Source organism: Anopheles ziemanni (assembly GCF_943734765.1).
Source record: "Anopheles ziemanni chromosome X unlocalized genomic scaffold, idAnoZiCoDA_A2_x.2 X_unloc_16, whole genome shotgun sequence".
Classification (NCBI taxonomy): domain Eukaryota; kingdom Metazoa; phylum Arthropoda; class Insecta; order Diptera; family Culicidae; genus Anopheles; species Anopheles ziemanni.
This window is the reverse complement of record NW_026689774.1, coordinates 308,032-319,941: the sequence shown is the minus strand read 5'-3', so window position 1 is coordinate 319,941 and position 11,910 is coordinate 308,032.

Here is an 11,910-nt window from a genome sequence, read left to right as displayed (position 1 = left end):
GACTGCCGAAGCAGCGTGGACCAGGGGAGGAACACACTTTTCATGGAAACGTAAGGCATCCATGACTGCCATAACGTAAGCCGCCGCTGTGCGCATATACCCGTTCCCCGTAGGGAGGAGCAAGCCGCCGCTTAGAGACGAAGCATAAAGTGTCCTCATTCCACATAGGGCAAGCTGGATGAATCCATTTTACCCAGGACGGCCGAAGCGGCGTGGACCAGGGGAGAACTGAACTTTATACTTCACACCACAGTAAGTCTACGTGTCCTCTTCCACATAGGGCAAGCTAGAACTAACTATCTTACCCAGGACTGCCGAAGCAGCGTGGACCAGGGGAGGAACACACTTTTCATAGAAACGTAAGGCATCCATGACTGCCATAGTGCGTTAGCCGCCGCTGTGCGCGTAAACCCGTTCCCCGTAGGGAGGAGTCAAGCCGCCGCTTAGAGACGAAGTATTAAGTGTCCTCTTCCACATAGGGCAAGCTAGAATGAACTATCTTACCCAGGACCGCCGAAGCAGCGTGGACCAGGGGAGAACTGAACTTTATACTTCACACCACAGTATTGAGTAATGTGCCCTCTTCCACATAGGGCAAGCTGGAATGTTCCATTTTACCCAGGACGGCCGAAGCGGCGTGGACCAGTGGAGGACTACACAATCATGAGGTTTGATATCGACTTGTGTGTTTCAATAGGGTACCGATGGTATGTTTTGAACCGATTTGATTTAGCCATTCTGAAGTCATCACTTGGTTGAAGCGCTGAACTAGGGAGGCATCGTTTACATATATATTGGTTTTTGCATGCTCTACTAGGTTAATGTCATGAGGTTGGCTATCGAGCATGCCCAAGTGATGACTTGATTGTGTGCTTGCTTGAATTCTTCACATTTCATACCATCGGTTAGTTGTCGAATCATTCCTCGATCATAACCTTCGTTCTTGGTTCATGTATGCTCTCTTCCACATAGGGCAAGCTAGAATTAACTATCTTACCCAGGACCGCCGAAGCAGCGTGGACCAGGGGAGAACTATACTTTGTCTTGTATGCCCTCTTCCACATAGGGCAAGCTAGAATGAACTATCTTACCCAGGACCGCCGGAGCAGCGTGGACCAGTGGAGGACTATACTTTGTTCATAACACCACAGTATTGAGTAATGTGCCCTCTTCCACATAGGGCAAGCTAGAATGAACTATCTTACCCAGGACCGCCGAAGCGGCGTGGACCAGTGGAGGACTACACAATCATGAGGTTTGATATCGACTTGTGTGTTTCAATAGGGTACCGATGGTATGTTTTGAACCGATTTGATTTAGCCATTCTGAAGTCATCACTTGGTTGAAGCGCTGAACTAGGGAGGGGCATCGTTTACATATATATTGGTTTTCGCATGCTCTACTAGGTTAATGTCATGAGGTTGGCTATCGAGCATGCCCAAGTGATGACTTGATTGTGTGCTTGCTTGAATTCTTCACATTTCATACCATCGGTTAGTTGTCGAATCATTCCTCGATCATAACCTTCGTTCTTGGTTCATGTATGCTCTCTTCCACATAGGGCAAGCTAGAATTAACTATCTTACCCAGGACCGCCGAAGCAGCGTGGACCAGGGGAGAACTATACTTTGTCTTGTATGCCCTCTTCCACATAGGGCAAGCTAGAATTAACTATCTTACCCAGGACTGCAAAGCAGCGTGGACCAGTGGAGGACTATACTTTGTTCATTACACCACAGTATTAAGTATGGTGTCCTCTTCCACCATAGGGCAAGCTAGAACTAACTATCTTACCCAGGACCGCCGAAGCAGTGTGGACCAGGGGAGGACTATACTTTATACTTCACACACTAGCCATACTGAAGTCATCACTTGGTTGAAGCGCTGAACTACGGCGGGGTAATCGTTTACAGGTTAATATCATATAGCTGCATGCTCATTAGTAGATAATGGAATATTGTATGGCAATATGAGCATGCCCAAGTGATGACTTTGTTTCAAGCTCAACAGGTAGGGTATTGAGTCCTCTTCCACATAGGGCAAGCTAGAATGAACTATCTTACCCAGGACCGCCGGAGCAGCGTGGACCAGTGGAGGACTATACCTTGTCCATTACACCACAGTATTAAGTATTGTGTCCTCTTCCACATAGGGCAAGCTAGAATTAACTATCTTACCCAGGACCGCCGAAGCAGCGTGGACCAGATGAGGACTATACTTTATACTTCACACCACAGTTTTGAGTACGCCTTGCATAAAGTATCTAGTTTGAACCACGAGGGCTCACAATGTAGAACCGCGAGGGCTCTAGTACCGATTCTCTCGGTACGGCTTGGTCCGTGTTCCTTTATGCTTGTACTCTAAGTATTAAGTATTGTGTCCTCTTCCACATAGGGCAAGCTAGAACTAACTATCTTACCCAGGACCGCCGAAGCAGTGTGGACCAGGGGAGGACTATACTTTATACTTCACACACTAGCCATACTGAAGTCATCACTTGGTTGGGGTGAACTACGGCGGTATCTATCGTTTTGGTTCGGTCTATATAGGGTCGCTTGCATGCTCATTCGAATATAATGTAATTGTGTATGGCAATATGAGCATGCCCAAGTGATGACTTTGTTTCAAGCTCAACAGGTAGGGTATTGAGTCCTCTTCCACATAGGGCAAGCTAGAATGAACTATCTTACCCAGGACCGCCGGAGCAGCGTGGACCAGTGGAGGACTCTATACTTTATACTTCACACCACAGTATTGAGTACGACTTGCATAAAGCCCCTAATGAGAACCACGAGGGCTCTCTCAATGTAGAACCACGAGGGCTCTAGTACCGATTCTCTCGGTACGGCTTGGTCCGTGTTCCTTTATGCTTGTACTCTTAGAAAGTCTCAACCCGGAGGTCTTGACTTTGATTGTCATAGTTGGACTACGACGGGGCATCCGACCATTGCTGATCGAACACCCCTGATTCACCATCTTTCGGGTAGGCGGTACGCGTACCTCCGGACGCGGAAGTCTCAACCCGGAGGTCTTGACTTTGATTGTCATAGTTGGACTACGACGGGGCATCCGACCATTGCTGATCGAACACCCCTGATTCACCATCTTTCGGGTAGGCGGTACGCGTACCTCCGGACGCGGAAGTCTCAACCCGGAGGTCTTGACTCTGATTGTCATAGTTGGACTACGACGGGGTATCCGACTCATCGAATACCCCAGAAGCACACCATCTTTCGGGTAGGCGGTACGCGTACCTCCGGACGCGGAAAGTCTCAACCCGGAGGTCTTGACTTTGGTTGTCATAGTTGGACTATGACGGGGCATCCGACCATTGCTGATCGAACACCCCTGTTACACCATCTTTCGGATAGGCGGTGCGCGACACCACCGACGCGGAAAGTCTCAACCCGGAGGTCTTGACTTTGTATTGTTGGATAGTCCTCTTCCACTATAGGGCAAGCTGGAAATATTCCATTTTACCCAGGACTGCCGAGGCAGCGTGGACCAGGGGAGAACTTCACGGAATCTTCAGGCATCCATGATTGCCATAGTGCGTAAGCCGCCGCTGTGTGCGTCAACTCGTTCCCCGTGAGGAGGAGTCTAGCCGCCGCTAAAAGACGAAGCATTAAGTGTCCTCATTCCACTATAGGGCAAGCTAGAATTAACTATCTTACCCAGGACCGCCGAAGCAGCGTGGACCAGGCGAGGACTACTTTATACTTCACACCACAGTATTGAGTACGACTTGCATAAAGCCCCTAATGAGAACCACGAGGGCTCTCTCAATGTAGAACCACGAGGGCTCTAGTACCGATTCTCTCGGTACGGCTTGGTCCGTGTTCCTTTATGCTTGTACTCGCGGAAAGTCTCAACCCGGAGGTCTTGACTTTGATTGTCATAGTTGGACTACGACGGGGCATCCGACCATTGCTGATCGAACACCCCTGATTCACCATCTTTCGGATAGGAGGTGCGCCCACCTCCGACGCGGAAGTCTCAACCCGGAGGTTCGGACTTAGAGTTTTTCCCATTTAAAAGTTTTTCTCTTAGCCATACTGAAGTCATCACTTGGTGAACGATTGAACTAGGGCGGGTTAATCGTTTATAGGTATCATGTGGTTTGCATGCTCTCTTAGGTTAAGGTCATGTGGTTGGCTATCGAGCATGCCCAAGTGATGACTTTGTTTCACGCTTGCTTGATTTCTTCATGATTCCCTGTTATATAGTGTAATCATTCGAGAACAGGGAATCTTTGGTTTTGCTCAACAGGTATTGGATGTCAACTTGGTATCTAGATCGCATTAAGTCTCAACCCTTAGGTTCGGACTTGTATAGTGACATCTTCTTACGGTCTTGAGTCTCAACCCGCAGGTTCGGACTACTTAGTGTTTGATCGAATATAATATGGCAACTTGTGCCTAAGTCTCAACCCGCAGGTTCGGACTTCTGTTTATTTGGCCAATGTATGTATAAGGCAACTTGTGCCTAAGTCTCAACCCGCAAGTTCGGACTTGTGTATTTGTTCGAAGTCATGTATAAGGCAACGTGTGCCTAAGTCTCAACTCGCAGGTTCGGACTTGTTAGTGTTTCGTCAACTTTCATATGGCAACTTGTGCCTAAGTCTCAACCCGCAGGTTCGGACTTGTGTATTTGTTCGAAGTCATGTATAAGGCAACTTGTGCCTAAGTCTCAACCCGCAGGTTCGGACTTGTGTATTTGTTCGAAGTCATGTATAAGGCAACGTGTGCCTAAGTCTCAACCCGCAGGTTCGGACTTCTATAGTGTTTCGTCAATTATCATATGGCAACTTGTGCCGAAGTCTCAACCCGCAGGTTCGGACTTCTATAGTGTTTCGTCAATTATCATATGGCAACTTGTGCCGAAGTCTCAACCCGCAGGTTCGGACTTCTGGAAGGATCACTTGGCCACTAATGATCCTTCCGCAGGTTCACCTACGGAAACCTTGTTACGACTTTTACTTCCTCTAAATCATCAAGTTCGGTCAACTTCGATAAAGCAGACGCGGTTCACGAGGATCCAGCGAACGATCATCTCCAAAGACCTCACTAAATAATCCATCGGTAGTAGCGACGGGCGGTGTGTACAAAGGGCAGGGACGTATTCAACGCTGGCTGATGACCAGCACTTACTAGAAGTTCCGAGTTCATATGGACCATTGCAATCCATAATCCCTACTAAGTGAGTATTTGAGTGATTTCCCGTTCCTCTCGGAATAGGAGACACGCTGCTACCCACATTGTAGCACGCGTGTAGCCCAGAACATCTAAGGGCATCACGGACCTGTTATCGCTCGATCTCATTTTGCTAAACACAAATTGTCCTGCTAAGCAGCGTACCGTAAGTGCACTTGCGCACACGAACAGCGAAGGTGTCAGGTCATACTCCACCGAAAGGTCCTAACCCGTTCCAATCGGCATCGACGCATTAACGCTGACTGCGTTCTAGTTAGCATATGTGAGTCACGTTCGTTATCGGAATTAACCAGACAAATCAATCCACGAACTAAGAACGGCCATGCACCACTACCCTTAAATTTGAGAAAGAGCTATTAATCTGTCTCACCTCCATAAGTTCGGACCTGGTAAGTTTTCCCGTGTTGAGTCAAATTGAACCGCAAGCTCCATTTCATTGTGGTGCCCTTCCGTCAATTCCTTTAAGTTTCAACTTTGCAACCATACTTCCCCCGGAACCTGACTTTGGTTTCCCGGAAGCTACTGAGAGCACCTGGTTGTAGCGTCTCCCAATTGCTAGTTGGCATCGTTTACGGTTAGAACTAGGGCGGTATCTAATCGCCTTCGATCCTCTAACTTTCGTTCTTGATTAAAGAAAGCATCCTTGACAAATGCCTTCGCTTTAGTTAGTCTTACGACGGTCTACGAATTTCACCTCTCGCGCCGTAATACTAGTGTCCCCAACTACTTCTGTTAATCATTACCTCCGGTCTGAGTACAAACCAATGAAAGATTAGACCAAGGTCGTATTCCATTATTCCATGCAAGATTATTCTAGGGCGTTTGGGCACCCTGCTTTAAGCACTCTAATTTGTTCAAGGTAAACGTGAGCGGTCGAGCTCTATGTTACACTTGCACCCGTTGAAGGGCACACCATGACACAGACTTGGTGCCCTACCACACCATTGAGTCGCAACCAGATTCCGACTTGGCCCACCGACCACGGGTTGACCGGGTCGGCGGAGCCGGACTGTGTTGGACAAGTATCAACTTCGAACGTTTTAACCGCAACAATTTTAATATACGCTAGTGGAGCTGGAATTACCGCGGCTGCTGGCACCAGACTTGCCCTCCACTTGATCCTCGTAGAAGGATTTATGCTCTACTCATTCCAATTATGAAACATCATTAAAGAGTTTCATATTGTTATTTCTCGTCACTACCTCCCCGTCCCGGGATTGGGTAATTTACGCGCCTGCTGCCTTCCTTGGATGTGGTAGCCATTTCTCAGGCTCCCTCTCCGGAATCGAACCCTGATTCCCCGTTACCCGTTGCAACCATGGTAGTCCTCTATACTACCATCCATAGTTGATAGGGCAGATATTTGCGAGATCTGTCGTCGGTGCGAGACCATACGATCAGCATCATTATCCAGACTTCAACTCAATGACACGGAGAACCCGCGATTGGTTTGACTAATAAGTGCACCAGTTCCCGCGAGGGTCCTGGCATGTTGCATGTATTAGCTCTAGATTTTCCACAGTTATCCAAGTAACTAGGTTGATGATCTCGTAAATTATAGCTGTTATACTGAGCCTTATGCGGTTTCACATTAAATCTGTTTGTACTTAGACATGCATGGCTTAACCTTTGAGACGAGCGTATATTACTGGTAGGATCAACCAGAATTCCGACTTTGCGTTCGAATGTTCATTGTCCCATTGCACCCGGAGGAGCAAACACCACGTTCTATATGTTGTCAAGTCCGGTAGCACACGGGAGGCGAGCCCCCGTGCGAACCTCATTGCCCTCGTATCACACACACCCGATGCACCGGACAGGCACTTGAGCGGCATTCGACTCCGCTAAGCGCACGTGCGCCCGATTGTGCATGCGCTGACGGGGCCTTCATACCCCTACCACAGCGACCTTATGCCAAACTTCCATGAATACTTAGGTGAGCTGACAAGGGCCTTCATTTCCCTACCATCAACTAAAGGACACGCTAGGCGCGTCCGATCATTGCAACTGCGGGGCTTTCATACCCCAATCACCACAGTACGCAATTCACCAGAGTTTAATCACAACCCCCCCGGACATGGCACACTATTAACTTGCAACAAAACTTAGTGTGTGCCGGGCACATCGGTTCCACAAAATCATTCCCGATGTACCCCAATTGGGGTTGTGAACGCATCCATGGTCCTCTGACACACCCAACCAAGCGTGGATACTACATACCTCAAACACCCAGTACACTAACAGACAAATCAATATATGGTTGCTTTCCCCCAGACATTTGCCAATCACTTGGCACCCGGACGGGAACTCGCTCCTGATTGCGCCATTGCCACCCATTTGCCAAGAGCGAGTTCTGTATGTAGATTTCATTTGGAAAGACAACCGTGTACTGGATATTCTATCCGACGATTACAGATGACGAGTACGAGACTCGACTACACTCACGGATAATACATTTTGGGTCGAGATTGCTTTCGGGGTTTTCGATTGGTCTTGCGCTTGTAAACGTATAACTTTGACTTGTGGTAACCTCGGTATGTTAGTCGATCACGTGGTTGTGAACTGGGTAAGGGTGGGCAATCTGTTCACTTGCACTCTGGGTAGGAATATGGTGAGCGCTATAGGTTAAAGATCATGGTATGGTTCCATCGTGATGACTTTCGCTAGATAGTAGTATGTTTGGATAGTTATAACGTTTTTGGCCATTTGTTCATAGTGTTCGGTCCATTGAGGAATTCGATTGGTCTTTGCTTCACACACGTGGTCGATCACTTGGATGTGAACTAGGGTGAGATTAAGGTGTTCACTAGTGCTCTTCGGTTTTGGATCAGTAATGAGCACTTGATTGGTTTCGCATAATATGTATCCATAGTGATGACTCTTTCCAGCTTAAGATTTCGTTACCAGTTTCGAATCCTCCCCACGTTCGCTTTTACTTGGTTAGGTTTTCGAGTGTAGATTTGAAAGCAATCTCATGTATGTATCCCATCTGATATAAGCCACTGACAGTTCATGTCACCTCGTTCAACTCTCGCTGGGTCACAGAAGTATGTTACTGCGCCCATTATCCCTACTCGGATAGGTTCGGTTCGTTCGTTTTATACTACGGTGAGTAAACTCAATTTGTGCATCGCATAGCCATGGAAAGCAAGCTTTCGCGGGCCTCTTCGACTGTTTTGATACGAGCTGTGCCCGTGATGCTTGTCATCCCAGGATACTAGACCCCTTTGGACGACCGCATGACCATCAGAAAGTAAATTCCACGTTCGATTTGGGGTGTGAACCCCGAACATAAAGTCTTTGTGTAGAACCACGAGGGCTCTATAGTACCGATTCTCTCGGTACGCTTGGTCCGTGTTCCTTTATGTTCGTACTCTTGTGAATAAGATTCACGTTCGTTTTGGGATATTTGCTACTGTCACCGTTTGAGTACTATGGGGCTTGAACCCCTAACATAAAGTCTTTGTGTAGAACCACGAGGGTTCTATAGTACCGATTCTCTCGGTACGCTTGGTCCGTGTTCCTTTATGTTCGTACTCTTGTGTGTATAATATTCATGTTCGGTTTGGGATATTTGCTACTTTCACCAGGGTCCCGTTCTTCATACAAGTCTGCCTTGCTAATGTGGTAACTTTATAGTGTAGTTCTGACATCCCAATTTTGGGACTTAGCCGATTTTTCGTATATTTCCATATGACCCATAGGGTCCCTTTCTTCATACAAGCTTGCCTAGGGCGATCGGTCAAAACTTGTCTTACTATTCGATTGGTCTTCGCACTTTCACCCTAGGCAGTTCGCCTAGGTCTGTCTTCTTGAGGAGGCCAAAACCCGAAATAAGGAGGTTCGGCCGACCCTGAAACCTCCCCTGTCTGAACTACACTAACCCGATTTTTCAGGGTCCTCAGCGCCATACAACTTTGCCTAGGTCACTTGTACTCTTGACTTAGGCCATCCGACTTGGTCCGTGTTTCTTCCTAGGGTTCACCTAGGTACTTTGCCTTGCTTGATGTGGTAACTTTTTAGTGTAGTTCAGACATCCCAATTTTGGGACTTAGCCGATTTTTCATGTATTTCCATATGACCCATAGGGTCCCTTTCTTCATACAAGCTTGCCTAGGGCGATCGGTCAAAACTTGTCTTACTATTCGATTGGTCTTCGCACTTTCACCCTAGGCAGTTCGCCTAGGTCTGTCTTCTTGAGGAGGCCAAAACCCGAAATAAGGAGGTTCGGCCGACCCTGAAACCTCCCCTGTCTGAACTACACTAACCCGATTTTTCAGGGTCCTCAGCGCCATACAACTTTGCCTAGGTCACTTGTACTCTTGACTTAGGCCATCCGACTTGGTCCGTGTTTCTTCCTAGGGTTCACCTAGGTACTTTGCCTTGCTTGATGTGGTAACTTTTTAGTGTAGTTCAGACATCCCAATTTTGGGACTTAGCCGATTTTTCATGTATTTCCATATGACCCATAGGGTCCCTTTCTTCATACAAGCTTGCCTAGGGCGATCGGTCAAAACTTGTCTTACTATTCGATTGGTCTTCGCACTTTCACCCTAGGCAGTTTGCCTAGGTCTGTCTTCTTGAGGAGGCCAAAACCCGAAATAAGGAGGTTCAGCCGACCCAGAAACCTCCCCTGTCTGAACTACACTAACCCGATTTTTCAGGGTCCTCAGCGCCATACAACTTTGCCTAGGTCACTTGTACTCTTGCCTTAGGCCATCTGACTTGGTCCGTGTTTCTTCCTAGGGTTCACCTAGGTACTTTGCCTTGCTTGCTGTGGTAACTTTTTAGTGTAGTTCAGACATCCCAATTTTGGGACTTAGCCGATTTTTCATGTATTTCCATATGACCCATAGGGTCCCTTTCTTCATACAAGCTTGCCTAGGGCGATCGGTCAAAACTTGTCTTACTATTCGATTGGTCTTCGCACTTTCACCCTAGGCAGTTTGCCTAGGTGTAGCTTCTTGAGGAGGTCAAAACCCAAAATAAGGAGGTTCAGCCGACCCAAAAACCTCCCCTGTCTAAACTACACTAACCAGATTTTTCAGGGTCCTCACCGTCATACAACTTTGCCTAGGTCACTTGTTCTCTTGACTTAGGCCATCTGACTTGGTCCGTGTTTCTTGCTAGGGTTCACCTAGGTAGTTTGCCTTGCTTGATGTGGTAACTTTTTAGTGTAGTTCTGACATCCCAATTTTGGGACTTAGCCGATTTTTCATGTATTTCCATATGACCCTTAGGGTCCCTTTCTTCATACAAGCTTGCCTAGGGCGATCGGTCAAAACTTGTCTTACTATTCGATTGGTCTTCGCACTTTCACCCTAGGCAGTTTGCCTAGGTGTAGCTTCTTGATGAGGCCAAAACCCAAAATAAGGGGGTTCGGCCGACCCAAAAACCTACCCTGTCTAAACTACACTAACCAGATTTTTCAGGGTCCTCAGCGCCATACAACTTTGCCTAGGTCACTTGTTCTATTGACTTAGGCCATCTGACTTGGTCCGTGTTTCTTCCTAGGGTTCACCTAGGTACTTTGCCTTGCTTGCTGTGGTAACTTTTTAGTGTAGTTCAGACATCCCAATTTTGGGACTTAGCCGATTTTTCGTAAAATACCATATGACCCATATGGGTCCTTTCCTTCATATAAGTTTGCCTTGCTTGGTATGGTAACATTTGAGTGTAGTTCTGACATCATCATTTTGGGACTTAGCCGATTTTTCGTGAAATACCATATGACCCATATGGGTCCTTTGCTTCATATAAGTTTGCCTTGCTTGGTGTGGTAACTTTTTAGTGTAGTTCTGACATCCTCATTTTGGGACTTAGCCGATTTTTCGTAAAATACCATATGACCCATATGGGTCCTTTCCTTCATATAAGTTTGCCTTGCTTGGTATGGTAACATTTGAGTGTAGTTCTGACATCATCATTTTGGGACTTAGCCGATTTTTCGTAAAATACCATATGACCCATCAGGGTCCTTTCCTTCATATAAGTTTGCCTTGCTTGGTGTGGTAACATTTGAGTGTAGTTCTGACATCATCATTTTGGGACTTAGCCGATTTTTCGTAAAATACCATATGACCCATATAGGTCCTTTGCTTCATATAAGTTTGCCTTGCTTGGTGTGGTAACATTTGAGTGTAGTTCTGACATCATCATTTTGGGACTTAGCCGATTTTTCGTAAAATACCATATGACCCATATGGGTCCTTTGCTTCATATAAGTTTGCCTTGCTTGGTGTGGTAACATTTGATTGTAGTTCTAACATCATCATTTTGGAACTTAGCCGATTTTTCGTAAAATACCATATGACCCATATGGGTCCTTTGCTTCATATAAGTTTGCCTTGCTTGGTGTGGTAACTTTTTAGTGTAGTTCTGACATCCCCATTTTGGGACTTAGCCGATTTTTCGTAAAATACCATATGACCCATCAGGGTCCTTGCCTTCATATAAGTTTGCCTTGCTTGGTGTGGTAACATTTGAGTGTAGTTCTGACATCCCCATTTTGGGACTTAGCCGATTTTTCGATCAATACCATATGACCCATCAGGGTCCTTTGCTTCATATAAGTTTGCCTTGCTTGGTGTGGTAACATTTGAGTGTAGTTCTGACATCATCATTTTGGGACTTTGCCGATTTTTCGTAAAATACCATATGACCCATCAGGGTCCTTGCCTTCATATAAGTTTGCCTT